A 17,254-nucleotide genomic window follows, 5' to 3' on the forward strand; every position below is an offset into this window, starting at 1 on the left:
GAGAGAAAGAGAGCCAGAGAGAGCGAAAGAGCCAGAGAGAGCGAGAGAGCCAGAGAGAGCGAGAGAGCCAGAGAGAGAGAGAGAGAGAGAGAGAGAGAGAGAGAGAGAGAGAGAGAGAGAGAGACAGAGCCAGAGAGAGAGAGCCAGAGAGAGCCAGAGAGAGAGAGAGAGCCAGAGAGAGCGAGAGAGCCAGAGAGAGAGAGAGAGAGAGAGACAGAGCCAGAGAGAAAGAGAGAGCCAGAGAGAGAGAGAGAGAGCCAGAGCCAGAGAGAGAGAGAGAGAGCCAGAGCCAGAGTGAGAGAGAGAGAGAGCCAGAGCCAGAGAGAGCCAGAGCCAGAGAAAGAGAGAGAGAGAGAGAGAGAGCCAGAAAGAGAGAGAGAGCCAGAGAGAGAGAGAGAGCCAGAGAGAGAGAGCCAGAGAGAGAGAGAGAGAGCCAGAGAGAGCGCCAGAGAGAGAGAGAGCCAGAGAGAGAGAGAGAGAGAGCCAGAGAGAGAGAGAGAGAGAGCCAGAGAGAGAGAGAGAGAGAGAGCCAGAGAGAGAGAGAGAGAGAGCCAGAGAGAGCGCCAGAGAGGGAGAGAGAGCCAGAGAGAGAGAGAGAGAGAGAGCCAGTGAGAGAGAGAGAGAGAGAGCCAGAGAGAGAGAGAGAGAGAGCAAGAGAGCCAGAGAGAGAGAGCGAGAGCGAGAGAGAGCGAGAGCGAGAGCGAGCGAGAGAGAGAGAGAGAGAGAGAGAGAGAGAGAGAGAGAGAGAGAGAGAGAGAGAGAGAGAGAGAGAGAGAGAGAGAGAGAGAGAGAGAGAGAGAGAGCCAGAGAGAGAGAGAGCCAGAGAGAGAGAGAGCCAGAGAGAGAGAGCCAGAGAGAGAGAGCCAGAGAGAGAGAGAGAGCAAGAGAGCCAGAGAGAGAGAGAGAAAGAGAGAGACAGACAGACAGAGACAGAAAGACACACACACAACAAAAGAGGAGACAGAACAAAATTAAGGCAAGGAGAGAGAAGACAGAACAGAAACAACAGAGAGAGGAGAGAAATGAGAAATCATTGAAGAGAAGGGGAAGAGAAACACAAGATAAGAAAAAGATACAAGAAAAATATACAAGATAAAAATTAAATAAATGAATACCACAAATATAAAAAGTAAAGGAAGAGAGAAGCTAGAAGAGACAGGAAACGAGAGGTGTTAGAAGAGAGGAGGAAAGGAGAGATTAAAAGACAAGAAAAACAGGAGAGAAACGTAAAAGAAATAAAAAAAAGGGACATTTGTGAGGAGAGAAAATAAAGAGACCAGAGAAGACCATATATCAAGAGTGTGAGGATAAAGACTTATATATTTTCTTAGTAGACATCCTCTGGCTCTTGTTGCCCCTCTTGTATACGAATTGTACTTGCAAGTTTTCCCTGAAAAGATATTAACGAAATTAATATTTAATTATTTATTTATATAAATTACACACACACAAACTTTATATATATATATATATATATATATATATATATATATATATATATATATATATATATATATATATATATATATATATATATATATATATATATATATATATATATATAGACCAGAGACCAATTATATATATATATATATATATATATATATATATATATATATATATATATATATATATATATATATATATATATATATATATATATATATATATATATATATATATATATATATAATTTCGTAAACCTCACCCTGTAAACATTCATGTTTCTACATGTTAAACAAGCTACGAGGATGAGGGAAGGGGATGTTCCCTCCATGCTGGATATTATATTTATCAGGAAAGAGAAAGATATATTTATCATTCAGTACCTCCCTCCTTTGGTACCTCCCTTTTCCTCCTTTCAGTACCTCCCTCCTTTTACCCAAGTCACATGGTCACTTGGGTAAAAGTGACCATGTCTTTTTGGGAATAAAGTATGCAATGCATTATAATCTGGAAGAAAATGAGCTTGAAACAGTTGAAAAACCTGACTTGTGGAGAGGTCATTATGGGGAACTCAGATATTTCCTTAAGGAATTTGACAAACACTTGCTGTTAGGACATGAAGTAAATGAGATGTATGTCAAGTTTTGTGAAATATATGATAATGGCACAACAAAATTTATACTAAAGCAGAGATGCAGAACTAGGAAAAGGGGAAAAATTGCCCAAACATACAAGCAATACAAAGATGCGAGAAACAACAATAGCAGTAAGGAGAGGGGCAGAAAGACTGACTTTCGGTCATATTCAACAACACAAATATACATACACACACACACATTATTGGAAAAAATTGGAATTGGAATATTGGAAAAAATAATTAAAACTAAATGGGTAGAACACCTGGAGAGAAATGATATAATTTCAGACAGACAGTATGGTTTTCGATTTGGAAGATCCTGTGTATCGAATTTACTCAGTTTCTATGATCGAGCAACAGATATATTACAGGAAAGAGATGGTTGGGTTGACTGCATCTATCTGGACCTAAAAAAGGCATTCGACAGTTCCACATAGAGAGGTTGTTCTGGAAACTGGAAAATATTGGAGGGGTGACAGGTAAGCTTCTAATATGGATGAAAAATTTTCTGACTGATAGAAAAATGAGGGCAGTAATCAGAGGCAATGTATCGGACTGGAGAAATGTCACAAGTGGAGTACCACAGGGTTCAGTTCTTGCACCAGTGATGTTTATTGTCTACATAAATGATCTACCAGTTGGTATACAGAATTACATGAACATGTTTGCTGTTGATGCTAAGATAATAGGAAGGATAAGAAATTTAGATGATTGTCATGCCCTTCAAGAAAACCTGGATAAAATAAGTATATGAAGCACCACTTGGCAAATGGAATTTAATGTTAATAAATGCCATGTTATGGAATGTGGAACAGGAGAACATAGACCCCACACAACCTATACATTATGTGAGAAATCTTTAAAGAATTCTGATAAAGAAAGAGATCTAGGGGTGGTTCTAGATAGAAAACTATCACCTGAGGACCACATAAAGAATATTGTGCGAGGAGCCTATGCTACGCTTTCTAACTTTAGAATTGCGTTTAAATACATGGATGGTGATATACTAAAGAAATTGTTCATGACTTTTGTTACGCCAAAGCTAGAGTATGCAGCTGTTGTGTGGTGCCCAACAACAGAAGTTGGCCCATATCTTAAGAAGCACATCAACAAACTGGAAAAGGTGCAAAGACATGCTACTAAGTGGCTCCCAGAACTGAAGGGCAAGAGCTACGAGGAGACGTTAGAGGCATTAAATATGCCAAAACTAAAAGACAGAAGAAAGAGGTGATATGATCACTACATACAAAATAGTAACAGGAATTGATAAAATCGACAGGGAAGATTTCCTGAGACCTGGAACTTCAAGAACAGGTCATAGACTGAAACTAGCTTAACACAGATGCTAAAGAAATATAAGAAAATTCACTTTCGCAAATAGTGGTAGACGGTTGGAACAAGTTAGGTGAGAGGGTGGTGGAGGCCAAGACTGTCAGTAGTTTCAAAGCGTTATATGACAAAGAGTGCTGGGAAGACGGTCTCATCCTGTAACTACACTTAGGTAATTACACACACACACACACACACACACACACACACACACACACACACACACACACACACACACACACACACACACACACACACACACACACACATATATATATATATATATATATATATATATATATATATATATATGTCGTACCTAGTAGCCAGAACGCACTTTTCAGCCTACTATGCAAGGCCCGATTTGCCTAATAAGCCAAGTTTTCATGAATTAATATATTTTCTCTATTTTTTTTCTTATGAAATGATAAAGCTATCCATTTCATTATGTATGAGGTCAATTCTTTTTTTATTGGAGTTAAAATTAATAGAGATATATGACCGAACCTAACCTATCTTTATAGGTTAGGTTAGGTAGCTGAAAATGTTAGGTTAGGTAGTCGAAAAAACATTAATTCATGAAAACTTGGCTTATTAGGCAAATCGGGCCTTGCATAGTAGGCTGAGATGTGCGTTCTGGCTACTAGGTACGACACATTATATATATATAGATATATATATATATATATATATATATATATATATATATATATATATATATATATATATATATATATAATATATATCGGACAATTAGTAAAAAAAAAAAAAAAAAAAATTAAATTATTTTACCTTGTACCTAGATCCACCAGGCCTGTTTGGTGCATGTTTCAGTACTTCAGAAATCTGGAAGGTCACATCCTCCTCTTCAACTTGTGGATGTGCGTCGATAGATGATTCTGTAAAATTAAGTTATTTATATAATAATAAATTCAGTATAACAATAATATTCTGTAAAATTAAAAGTAATTTATACATCAATCATATAAAACTCTCCAGAGATGGTGATACACAACATATAAAGGACAAGCTTCAGAACAAAATATGCATTTAGGAATAAGGTTTTGTACATGTAGGTAGCACATGAGAAAATAAGTGGAAGGTGATCAAGTTTATATTAACATGTTAATGGCTTTGTTAAGGCTTTGCAAGAATGAAAAAATATTAATAATATAATATCACCTACCAATTAATTGTACATCATTTATAAGTCAATTATTTGCATTATTATTATTCAATACTAATGATATAAAAATGCATTTTGTAATCTACTATTTATGCAAGTATTAAGCACAGGATCATGAAATAAACTGCAAAATACTGTAATGGATAAACCAATTAAGTTTACATTTTCCTATAGCTAAGTCAGTCAGTTCTATTAGCAGCAGAGAACAATTATGCCCAACGTCTATTAAATGAAACAATCTTAAGAGCAAGTGATAGAAATATAATCATTTATGCTTGGGAAAATATTATGGAATGGTTCCAAATATGAAAAATATTAAGTTTTTTGGTTAAAATTTTTTAACTTAAAATTTAAATTTTTAAGTGAATTTTAAACTTTAAAAAAATTATTTAATTTTTTGGTTACTTACTTAAAATAACATTATATAGTTCTTGTTTTTGTAGAAATGCCAATTTCTTCTTTTGCCCTTCCAGACTGTATAGTGACCACAGGCCGTTTGTTCATATCTTCATTATTCTTCGAACTGTGGTTGCACAATCAGACCCACGTACACTGGCTAAAAGCATCACCTAAAAGCAACAACAAAAATGTAGTACACTGACGAATTTTGAATATATATATATATATATATATATATATATATATATATATATATATATATATATATATATATATATATATATATATATATATATATATATATATATATATATATATATATATATATATGCTATGTTGTATGCTACAACTTGGCTGATAATAAAGCCATTCACAACTGCAGGCCTAATAAAAAAAAGGAGGTGGCATATCAATATCTTACAAAGATACCTTCATCTGCAATAGTCTCATTAGTAATAGAGACGACTATTGTGAATATACCTTTGCCAAGTTCTCCAGTAAATCCCTTAAATCCTCCTTGACTATAAGTGCCATCTATAGATTTCCCAATACCAACATAGCTTCATTCTCAGATAACGTAAGGAATCTTATCATAAATAACAATCTCAACAAAAATCAAACCAACTTAGTGGTTTGTAATGGTGAACAAAACATGCAGATACTTATATATAACCTGTGAATAGAGTGTAATAACACCAAAACTATTTGTTTATTGTTTTATGACCATAATAATTGAATCACTAATATGATTCACTAATATATGATCCTAATAATAATCACTAATATATAATCCATTGAGCATGCTGCATCTCTTTCAGTCTCTTTGCAATTTGAACAAGAGGGTTTTTAATTGATCGAACCATATTCTTAAAGTAAAGTAAATGAGATGTATTCCATATTTTGCAAAATATACGATGAAGGCACACAAACATTCATACCAAAACTGAAGGGCAGGATTTATGAGGAGACATTAGAGGCATTAAATATTCCAAACTAGAAGACAGAAGGAAAAGAGGAGATATGATCACTACGTACAAAACAGTAACAGGAATTGATAAACTTGATAGGGAAGATTTCCCGAGACCTGGAATTTCAAGAACAAGAGGTTATAGATTTAAACGAACTAAACAAAGATGCCGAAGAAATGTAAGACAATTCACTTTTGCAAACAGAATGGTAAACGGTTGGAACAAGTTAGGTGAGAAGGTGGTGGAGGCCAAAACCGTCAAAAGTTTCAAAGCATTATATGACAAAGAGTGCTGGGAAAATGGGACACCACGAGTGTAGCTCTCCATCCATCTGATTGATAACCCAAATGAATTTTTCATGGATATGATACCAACATCAAATCATAAATCAGATGTGATCCTATCCCCACTGGATTTTGAAGAAGCCATAGACAGTATGCCTATGCACTCTGCACCAGGCCCTGACTCTTGGAACTCTATATTCATCAAGAACTGTAAAAAACGTTATCGCAGGCCCTTCACATTCTTTGGAGACAAAGCCAAGATACTGGCATTATCCCTGACATACTAAAAACAGCAGAGATAGCACCGCCCCATAAAGGAGGAAATAAGGCAGAGGCAAAAAACCACAGACCGATAGCACTAACATCGCACAACATAAAAATCTTTGAGAGAATGCTAAGAAGTAAGATCACAAAATACATGGAATCACAGCATCTCCATAACCCCAGTCAACATGGTTTCAGAACAGGGCGCTCTTGCCTATCACAGTTGCTGGACCACTCTGACATGGCACTAGATGCCATGGAAGACAAACAAAACGCTTTGACAAAAAAAAGCCTTTGACAAATGTGACCATTGTGTTATTGCACATAAAATGCGTTCAAAAGGAATTACCGGAAAAATAGGCAGATGGATATACAACTTCCTGACTAATAGAACCCAATGTGTAGTAGTCAACAAAATAAAATCTGGACCATCAACCGTAAAGAGCTCAGTCCCCAAGGGTACTGTGCTTGCTCCAATACTTTTTCTCATCCTCATATCGGACATAGACAAGGACACAACCTATAGTACTTGATCATCCTTTGCAGATGACACTAGAATCTTCACGAGAGTAGGCAACATAGAGGACACGGCAAACCTCCAATCAGATGTAAATCAGGTCTTTCTATGGGCTACAGAAAATAACATGGTGATTAACGAACATAAGTTTCAGCTCATGCGCTACGGAAAAAATAAAAAATATAAAAACGGAAACCACTTACAAAACTCAGTTAAATCATAACATTGAACGGAAAAGCAACGTAAAGGATTTGGGTGTACTGATGTCAGAAGGCCTTACATTTAAAGAACACAATAAAGTAGCCGTCACAACTGCAAGAAAAATGACAGGATAGATAACAAGAACTTTTCACACTAGAGATGCTATACCGATGATGATAGTTTTCAAGACGCTAGTGCTCTCTAGAGTGGAATACTGCTGCATAATGAAAGCCCCTTTCAAAGCTGGAGAAATTACTGACCTATACTTATGCATTTATCTTCGGTTTAACACAACAGGCACCAGACACACGCTAGGCATCATACACACTAGGATAAAACAAACATTAGGCCAGAAGTCAGAAAAGAATTCAAAGAATTTTACTGGAAAGGCTTGCTGTTAGGAAAGGAAGTAATTGAGATGAATTAATGCACAGTATGTCAATTTTGTGAAATATATGATAAAGGAACAAAAACATTTATACCAAAACAAAGATGCAGAACTAGGAAACAGGATTTGTTCAACTGAAATTTCAAGACGGACAGAGACCAAAAGACACAAAAATGGAATCAATATACGAAGAGGCCAAACCCCCAAACATACCAGTAATACAAAGAGAAACAACTACACGGCAGTGAGGAGAGAAGCAGAAAGAAATTTTGAAAAAAAGGAACAAACAAATGTAAAGTAGAACAAATCATATTCTATAAATACAGCAACAACCAATTGCAGGTAAAGGATAATATTCAGAGCTTTTAAATGCATGGATGGCGAAATACTCAAGAAATTGTTCACGACTTTTGTTAGACCAAAGTTGGAATATGCAGCGGTTGTATGGTGCCCATATCTTAAGAAGCACATAAACAAACTGGAAAAGGTGCAAAGACATGCTACTAAGTGGCTCCCAGAACTGAAGGACAAGAACTATGAGGAGAGGTTAGAGGCATTAAATATACCAAATATACTACACAAATATATATACTACACATGCACAACTCACCCTTAACATTGACAAAACGTTTTATATTCTGTTTGGCAATAAATCCTCTAATCAGATAAATCTCAAAATAAACAATACCCAAATTTGTAACAAATTAGATGGCAAATTCCTTGGCGTTCTCATCGACCACAAGCTGAATTTCCAGGGTCACATTCTAAATATATCAAAAAAAGTTTCAAAAACTGTTGGCATTCTTTCTAAGATCAGATATTATGTACCCCGCCCTGCCCTGGTTACTCTCTATTACTCCCTCATCTATCCATACCTCAACTATGGTATTTGTGCTTGGGGTTCTACTACCCAAAATCATTTACGTCCTCTCATTACCCAACACAAAGCTGCTATTAGGACAATAACCAACTCTGGCCCCAGACATCACTCGGTACCCTTACTCAAATCTCTGAATATGTTAGATATTAAGTCACTGCACATTCTCTCTTGTGTATTATACATATATAAAACGCTGAACTGTAATGCCAATCCTGACCTCAAAAGCTTCATTGAAGGTTGTAACAGAACCCATGAGCACCACACCAGGAATAAATAGTTTTGATATTCCTAGAGTACGACTTAATCAAACTAGAAATGCTCTACAAATCAAGGGACCCAGAATGTGGAATGACCTTCCCAACCATGTTAAAGACTGTACCTCTCTCAACCAGTTTAAGATAAAAACTAACAATACCTAATAAATTCCCTGTAACCCACCTCACTCCTTTATTGTCAACCCATGTCTGTTATTTTATTTTATTATTATTATTTTTTTTTTTTTTTTTTTTTTTTTTTTTTTTTTTAATCAACACTGTTTGTCAACCTATTGTATTTGTTCTGCTTTTTCAGTCATGTTCCCCCTTTTTTTTATCTTTATTTGAATTTGTTTTCAACACTTTTTATTCTTTATGCTCAATTAGTATTAAGTTCTAGATATTAATGTTTTTCTTGCCCGAAACGCATTGCGTAATAGTGGCTTTAGGCATTGTATGTACTAGCTCTATCTATATATCAATCCATTAATGTAACATCACTTGTATGTATGTACCTTACCTGAATAAACATATTTATATTTATTTATTTTATTTAATAAACTACCCTACACAGGCTGAGCATGGTGTGTACAATAAATTATTAGCTAAAAGATAAGACTGAGTTTGTATAAATGGGGGTTAAGTCAGAGTGGGAAAATGTAAGTGGAGTGCCTAAAAACCCTGTCCTGGAACCTCTGTAATTCATAATATATACAAATAATTTAGACTCAGGTTTGATCAGCAATATTTGAAAATTTCCAGATGATACAAAAGGGATTTTTTTCTGGATTCAGGATTATTTTTTTATGGCTGAAAACAGGTTTTCAGCAATAAAAGAAATACAGTATTGCTGGAACAACCGTCGACATCTTCAAGAGAAAACCTGAACATCTTCAAGAAGTGAAGATGACCTTGAGAAGAAGTATAGGTTGGGAGAAGTATAGGTTAGGAATTGTCTCCAAAGAATTCTCAAAGAATTACTCGTTATTGCTATCCAAGATAATTAGACGAGCCAAAACTAAATACTACGAAGATAAATTTACCCAAATAAAGAGTACCTTACCTAAAAATATGTATGTACCTTACGTAAATAAACATTTGATTTTGAAGTGCCGGACAAACAAGGCTGTGGTGGATATGTGGGCCTGAGGGGCCTGTCCAAGCAACAGCCTGTTGGACCAAGCTCTCACATGTCAAGCCTGGCCTTGGAAGGGCTTGGTGAGTAGAACAACTACCAGAACCCTATAATGCATGTATCAAGGTGTCCAGGCAGTGAGCACCACATAATGCAGTGCAGTCCTGTAAGAATAAGCACAGTTATTCAGGATTATTTTTTTATGGCTGAAAACAGGTTTTCAGCAATAAAAGAAATACAGTATTGCTGGAACAACCGTCGACATCTTCAAGAGAAAACCTGAACATCTTCAAGAAGTGAAGACGACCTTGAGAAGAAGTATAGGTTGGGAGAAGTATAGGTTAGGAATTGTCTCCAAAGAATTCTCAAAGAATTACTCGTTATTGATATCCAAGATAATTAGACGAGCCAAAACTAAATACTACGAAGATAAATTTACCCAAATAAAGAGTACCTTACCTAAAAATATGTATGTACCTTACGTAAATAAACATTTGATTTTGAAGTGCCGGACAAAGCAAGGCTGTGGTGGATATGTGGGCCTGAGGGGCCTGTCCAAGCAACAGCCTGTTGGACCAAGCTCTCACATGTCAAGCCTGGCCTTGGAAGGGCTTGGTGAGTAGAACAACTACCAGAACCCTATAATGCATGTATCAAGGTGTCCAGGCAGTGAGCACCACATAATGCAGTGCAGTCCTGTAAGAATAAGCACAGTAAGTATGGGCATGGAGGGGGTGCAGCAGTGGCTTGTGAAGGGCTGGAGAGTAAATGGACATGCCCAGGGGTAAAAAGCATTAGGGTAACAGAACATAGCCCATAAAAATAGTAATGACTGTGAATGAATAATTATATGAATGCAATAATACTTCATATCTCAATAGGAATACTAAGCAGGATGCAAGACAAGGTACTGGTGGTGATAGTGGTTGGTACAAGTCCTCACATCCCCACAGACACCAGTAACAGCCCTCACCTCCCAACACAGTACCCTTGTAGCGAGTTAATAAATAAATAAATAAATATATATAAATATGTTTATTCAGGTAAGGTACATACATACAAGTGATGTTACATTAATGGATTGATATATAGATAGAGCTAGTACATACAATGCCTAAAGCCACTATTACGCAATGCGTTTCGGGCAAGAAAAACATTAATATCTAGAACTTAATACTAATTGAGCATAAAGAATAAAAAGTGTTGAAAACAAATACAAATAAAGATAAAAAAAAGGGGGAACATGACTGAAAAAGCAGCACAAATGTAATAGGTTGACAAACAGTGTTGATTAAAAAAAAATAATAATAAAAAAATAACAGACATGGGTTGACAATAAAGGAGTGAGGTGGGTTACAGGGAATTTATTAGGTAGTGTTTAGTTTTTATCTTAAACTGGTTGAGAGAGGTACAGTCTTTAACATGGTTGGGAAGGTCATTCCACATTCTGGGTCCCTTGATTTGTAGAGCATTTCTAGTTTGATTAAGTCGTACTCTAGGAATACCAAAACTGTATTTATTCCTGGTGTGGTGCTCATGGGTTCTGTTACAATCTTCAATGAAGCTTTTGAGGTCAGGATTGGCATTACAGTTCAGCGTTTTATATATGTATAATACACAAGAGAGAATGTGCAGTGGCTTAATATCTAACATATTCAGAGATTTGAGTAAGGGTACCGAGTGATGTCTGGGGCCAGAGTTGGATATTGTCCTAATAGCAGCTTTGTGTTGGGTAATAAGAGGACGTAAATGATTTTGGGTAGTAGAACCCCAAGCACAAATACCATAGTTGAGGTATGGATAGATGAGGGAGTAATAGAGAGTAACCAGGGCAGGGCGGGGTACATAATATCTGATCTTAGAAAGAATGCCAACAGTTTTTGAAACTTTTTTTGATATATTTAGAATGTGACCCTGGAAATTCAGCTTGTGGTCGATGAGAACGCCAAGGAATTTGCCATCTAATTTGTTACAAATTTGGGTATTGTTTATTTTGAGATTTATCTGATTAGAGGATTTATTGCCAAACAGAATATAAAACGTTTTGTCAATGTTAAGGGTGAGTTTGTTGGCAGTTAGCCAAAGATGGACTTTCTCTAGCTCAGTATTTACTGTGGCATTTAGAGCAAGGGGGTCAGGACTGGAGTAAATGAAGGTTGTGTCGTCAGCAAATAGAATTGGTTTGAGGTGTTGGGAGGCATTTGGAAGGTCATTAATGTAGATGAGAAAGAGGAGAGGGCCAAGTATGCTGCCCTGAGGAACACCAATGTTGATGGGTAGGGTGGGAGAAATTGTATTATTCACAGAAACATACTGGAGCCTGTCAGTAAGATAAGATTTGAGGTATTGCAGGGAGTGTCCTCTGACTCCATAATGATGTAATTTAAGAAGAAGGTTTTGATGGTTGACAGTGTCAAAAGCCTTACGCAGGTCCACAAATAACCCAACAGGAAACTCCTTTTTATCAAGAGCTGCGTGAATTAAGTTAATCATACTAATAAGGGCATCGTTAGTGCTTTTTTTGGGTCTGAAGCCATATTGACAAGAGCTAAGTATATTGTGTTTGGCTAGAAAAGAGTAAGAAAGAGTAATCTTATACTCGAAAAAGAAAAAGAGTAATCTTATACTCGCTTCATTATCTTATAGCATAACTAATTAACACTAATTACAGAAGCTACACAGGTGATACTTTGGTGTGAGTTGAGCGCACTGAGCGTCGGTATCGCTACACCCTTGTTCCTTAACAACCCTTTGGACCTTTATTACAGAAAAATAGAATCAATTAATTTAATAAAATATAAAATATAAGTGCTTACTTACGATAATACTATCGGTGGAACACAAAATCTTCTTCTTCTTGATAGTAGGTGCAGTTTGCATGAAGGGTTAGTCCTCGCCATGACTGAACTGACGACAAAATGGCCGCTGTGTTGATATGGCGTCAGATGACGCTGTGACGTCACAGGTGAGGGACGCTTTGCGCATTACTCCCTCGTACTTAAAAAGTACTACAGGTACTTTTTGGTTTTATTTTTGAATATGGCACAAGTTGGACAGCTTTTCAAATCATTATAAGGGAGTGAGTTCCATAGACTAGGTCCCTTTATTTACATAGAGTGTTTACATAGATTAAGTTTGACTCTGGGGATTTCAAAGAGATATGTCTGGTGGGGACGTGGCCATGTGTTCTATTACATCTGTCCAGGAAGAGTTTCAGAACAGGGTTTGCAGTTAGAAAAAGGGCTTTATAAACGTAATTTACACAGGAGAATGTATGGAGTGAATTTGTTTAGCATATTTAAGGATTTGAACAAGGGAGCTGTGTGTTGTCTGAAGGTAGAGTTAGTTATTGTCCTGATAGCAGATTTTTACTGGATGATGATGGGCTTGAGGTAGTTTGCAGAGGTTGAACCCCAAGCACAAACACCATAAGAATGATAGGGATAGATAAGTGCATAATAGAGTGAGAGGAGAGCAGAGTAGGGTACATAATATCTGATCTTAAACAGTATACCAACTGTTTTAGAAACCTTTTTAGTTATGTGTTGTATATGGGTGCGGAAGTTGAGTCTCTTGTCTAAGTATAGGCTAAGAAACTTTCCATCATTTTTATTGCTAATGTTTACATTATCTATCTGAAGCTGAATTGCATTTGTTGATTTGTTTCCAAATAAGATATAGTAGGTCTTTTCTATGTTTTGTGTGAGGTTTGTTGGTTGACATCCACAAGTAGACTTTTTTTAATTAATTGTTTACAACATTATTTAACAGGAGTGGGTTGGGGTCAGAGTAGATGAGTAGTATCATCAGCCAACAATATAGGTTTAAGTATGTTAGAGACATTAGGGAGATCATTGATGTATATAAGAAACAGGAGGGTCCTAGGATGCTGCTCTGTGGCACCTTTACGGTAATTAAGTGGTAGAGTGGGAGAGGTTATATCATTGATGGCTTCATATTGGTGTCTGTTACTAAGATAGGATCGGATATAGTTTAGGGCAAGGCCACGGATTCCATAATGGTGGAATTTAATTAAGAGGTAGTTATGGTTAACAGTATCAAAGGCCTTTCTCAGGCCGATGAAGAGTTCAATTGGAAACTCACTTTTGTCAAGGGCTGAGAAGATTAAGTCAAGCAGACTAACAATAGCATCATCGGTACTCTTTTGGGAGCGGAAGCCAAACTGACAGGGACTTAGTATATTGAATTTTACAAGATTGGAGTAGAGCTGTTTGTAAAAAAAAAAAAAATATATTTGATAATATAGGTAGATTCGATATGGGTCTGTAATTATTTATGTCTGCCGTGTTACCTCCTTTATGAACTGGCGTTACTCTTGCTTTTTTAAGGATATCAGGGAAGGTATGACACTAGGGATTTGTTGAACAGCAGTGCTATGGATGGTGCAAGGGCATGGGAGGCACGCCTGTGTACCATCGATGGTATTTCACTAATGTTCCCAGCTTTGGTTTTTAGCGAGTGAATGATGGACACAACATCTGTAGGGCTGACCGGAGAGAGGAGAAGAGAGTTTGGATAGCTGCGTGAAAGATATGTGGTAACATATGTCTGAGTCTCTGGGATTTTTCGGGCAAGGTGAGCACCAAACGATGAAAAGAAGCTATTAAATTCAGTTGCTGTTTCAAGATCTGTTGCAGGTGTATAACCATCCTTGGAGATTTTTATCTTATTATGTAAATGTTGTTTAGCTCCTAGGATGGTAGAGATGGCTCTCCATGTGCTTTTTATGTTGCCTTTTGCTTCTTTGAATCTATTCTCGTAATAGGAACGCTTTGCTCTTATTATACTGGTAAGCACTGATGAGTACCTCTTAACTACTTCTTTTCCAACTAGGCCAATCCTAAGTTTTTTTTTTCATATTCATGTTTCTTGTCGATTGCTTTAAGTATGCCATTAGTGAGCCAGGGATTATTTAACCTTTTTGCCAGTAACTTGCTTGGTGAGGAGAGGACAATAAGTATTGTAAAGGCTTTAAATTTTGGAAAGAGGCTAGTTAACGAATTATTATCCTGTGTATTGATAAATTTAGATTCCCAGTTTACATTGTGGAGGGCATTTGTGAGATTGCCTATTGCCGCTCCACTGTGTAACCTAAAGGTAATTTTCTTGTTACCTGGTGGTGTTATGGCCATGTTCGCTACAAGGAAGGTAGGATAGTGGTCAGTTGTTCTGTCAGTGATTATACTTGATGTAAGAGGAGCTGTTATGTTGGTCCATCAGTGATCCAGGGTAGTCGCAGATGTTTGAGTGACTCGGGTGGGCCTGGTGATTGCGGGGATGAGCATACAGGAATTCATGCTGTTGAGGAAATAGTCTACTTGAGGGTTATTTTGTAGCCCCTAGGTCAATATTGAAATCACCTCTGAGAACTATGTGATTTTTGTTGAGATTATTTTTTATTATGAGATTATTTGTGGACCTGCGTAAAGCTTTTGTTACTGTCAACCACCATAACCTTCTTCTTAAATTACATCATTATGGAGTCAGAGGACACTCCCTACAATACCTCGAGTCCTACCTTACTGACAGGCTCCAATATGTTTCTGTGAATAATACAATTTCTCCCACCCTACCCATCAACATTGGTGTTCCTCAGGGCAGCATACTTGGCCCTCTCCTCTTTCTCATCTACATTAATGACCTTCCAAATGCCTCCCAACACCTCAAACCAATTCTATTTGCTGACGACACAACCTTCATTTACTCCAGTCCTGACCCTTTTGCTCTAAATGCCACAGTAAATACTGAGCTAAATAAAGTCCATCTTTGGCTAACTGCCAACAAACTCACCCTTAACATTGACAAAACTTTCTATATTCTGTTTGGCAATAAATCCTCTAGTCATATAAATCTCAAAATAAACAATACCCAAATTTGTAACAAATTAGATGGCAAATTCCTTGGCATTCTCATTGACCACAAGCTGAATTTCCAGGGACACATTCTAAATATATCAAAAAAAGTTTCAAAAACTGTGGGCATTCTTTCTAAGATCAGATATTATGTACCACGCCCTGCCCTGGTGACTCTCTATTACTCCCTTATCTATCCTTATCTCAACTATGGTATTTGTGCTTGGGGTTCTACTACCCAAAATCACTTACGTCCTCTAATTACCCAACACAAAGCTGCTATTAGAACAATATCCAACTCTGGCCCCAGACATCACTCGGTACCCCTACTCAAATCTCTGAATATGTTAGATATTAAGTCACTGCACATTCTCTCATGTGTATTATACATATATAAAACGCTAAACTATAATGCCAATCCTGATCTTAAAAGCTTCATAGAAGGTTGTAACAGAACCCATGAGCACCACACCAGAAATAAATACAGTTTTGATATTCCTAGAGTACGTCTTAATCAAACTAGAAATGCTCTGCAAATCAAGGGGCCCAGAATGTGGAATGACCTTCCCAACCATGTTAAAGACTGTACCTCTCTCAACCAGTTTAAGATAAAAACTAAACACTACCTAATAAATTCCCTGTAATCTACCTCACTCCTCTATTGTCAACCCATGTCTGTTATTTTCTTTTTTTTTAATCAACACTGTTTGTCAACCTATTGTATTTGTGCTGCTTTTTCAGTCATGTTCCCCCTTTTTTTATCTTTATTTGTATTTGTTCTCAACACTTTTTATTCTTTATGCTCAATTAGTATTAAGTTCTAGATATTAATGTTTTTCTTGCCCGAAACGCATTGCGTAATAGTGGCTTTAGGCATTGTATGTACTAGCTCTATCTATATATCAATCCATTAATGTAACATCACTTGTATGTATATACCTTACCTGAATAAACATCTGTTTATGATAAGGTTCCTCAAGTTGTTATTGTATTTGTGTCTAGCTTCAGACACAAGCATGTTACAGTTATGTCTTAAAGAGTTGAGAGCAATTAAGGATGATAAAGAGTCACTTACAATTAATGTATCAAGTTTGGATACTTGTACACATTTCAGTGCAAGGAGCAAGGCAAATAGTTCAGTCTGAAGGGTATAGGCCCAGTTGTTTATACGGACTCCCCACTCAAAATATAAGTCATATCCTATTGCCAGGACAACTGCACTTCCAGCTGCACCCGTTGGGCGCTGTAGGAAACCTTCAGTGTATATGATTTGAGAGAGAGAATCTCTGTGGACAGAGCATCAATATGGCTTAAGACGTTGAGCTTTGCCTCAAAAGAAAGCTGGGACTGATCTCTAATTTGCTCCTTTGATGGAAAGGGAGGGATTAAAATTGAAAAGGGTGTAATTTCCTACAGTGCAGGAAAGTGCTATTGTTGTCTCTCTTGGTACAAATTATAAATCTGATACTTTCTGAGTTCAGTTCCAATTTTAT

At 36.7% G+C, this 17,254-nt stretch overlaps 1 long non-coding RNA gene across 1 annotated transcript; it reads right to left on the reverse strand.

Moving 5' to 3' along the window:
- Nucleotides 1-730: 730 nt before the first annotated feature.
- On the reverse strand, nt 731-12,804 carry LOC138352832 (uncharacterized). Its single transcript, XR_011222906.1, has 4 exons — nt 12,709-12,804; nt 5,008-5,167; nt 4,205-4,311; nt 731-1,390 (listed from the first exon to the last, which is right to left on the reverse strand). It is a non-coding gene; the product is annotated as an uncharacterized lncRNA (long non-coding RNA).
- Nucleotides 12,805-17,254: the final 4,450 nt, after the last annotated feature.

This window comes from Procambarus clarkii, chromosome 55, assembly GCF_040958095.1.
Source record: "Procambarus clarkii isolate CNS0578487 chromosome 55, FALCON_Pclarkii_2.0, whole genome shotgun sequence".
In the NCBI taxonomy this organism is placed as follows: domain Eukaryota; kingdom Metazoa; phylum Arthropoda; class Malacostraca; order Decapoda; family Cambaridae; genus Procambarus; species Procambarus clarkii.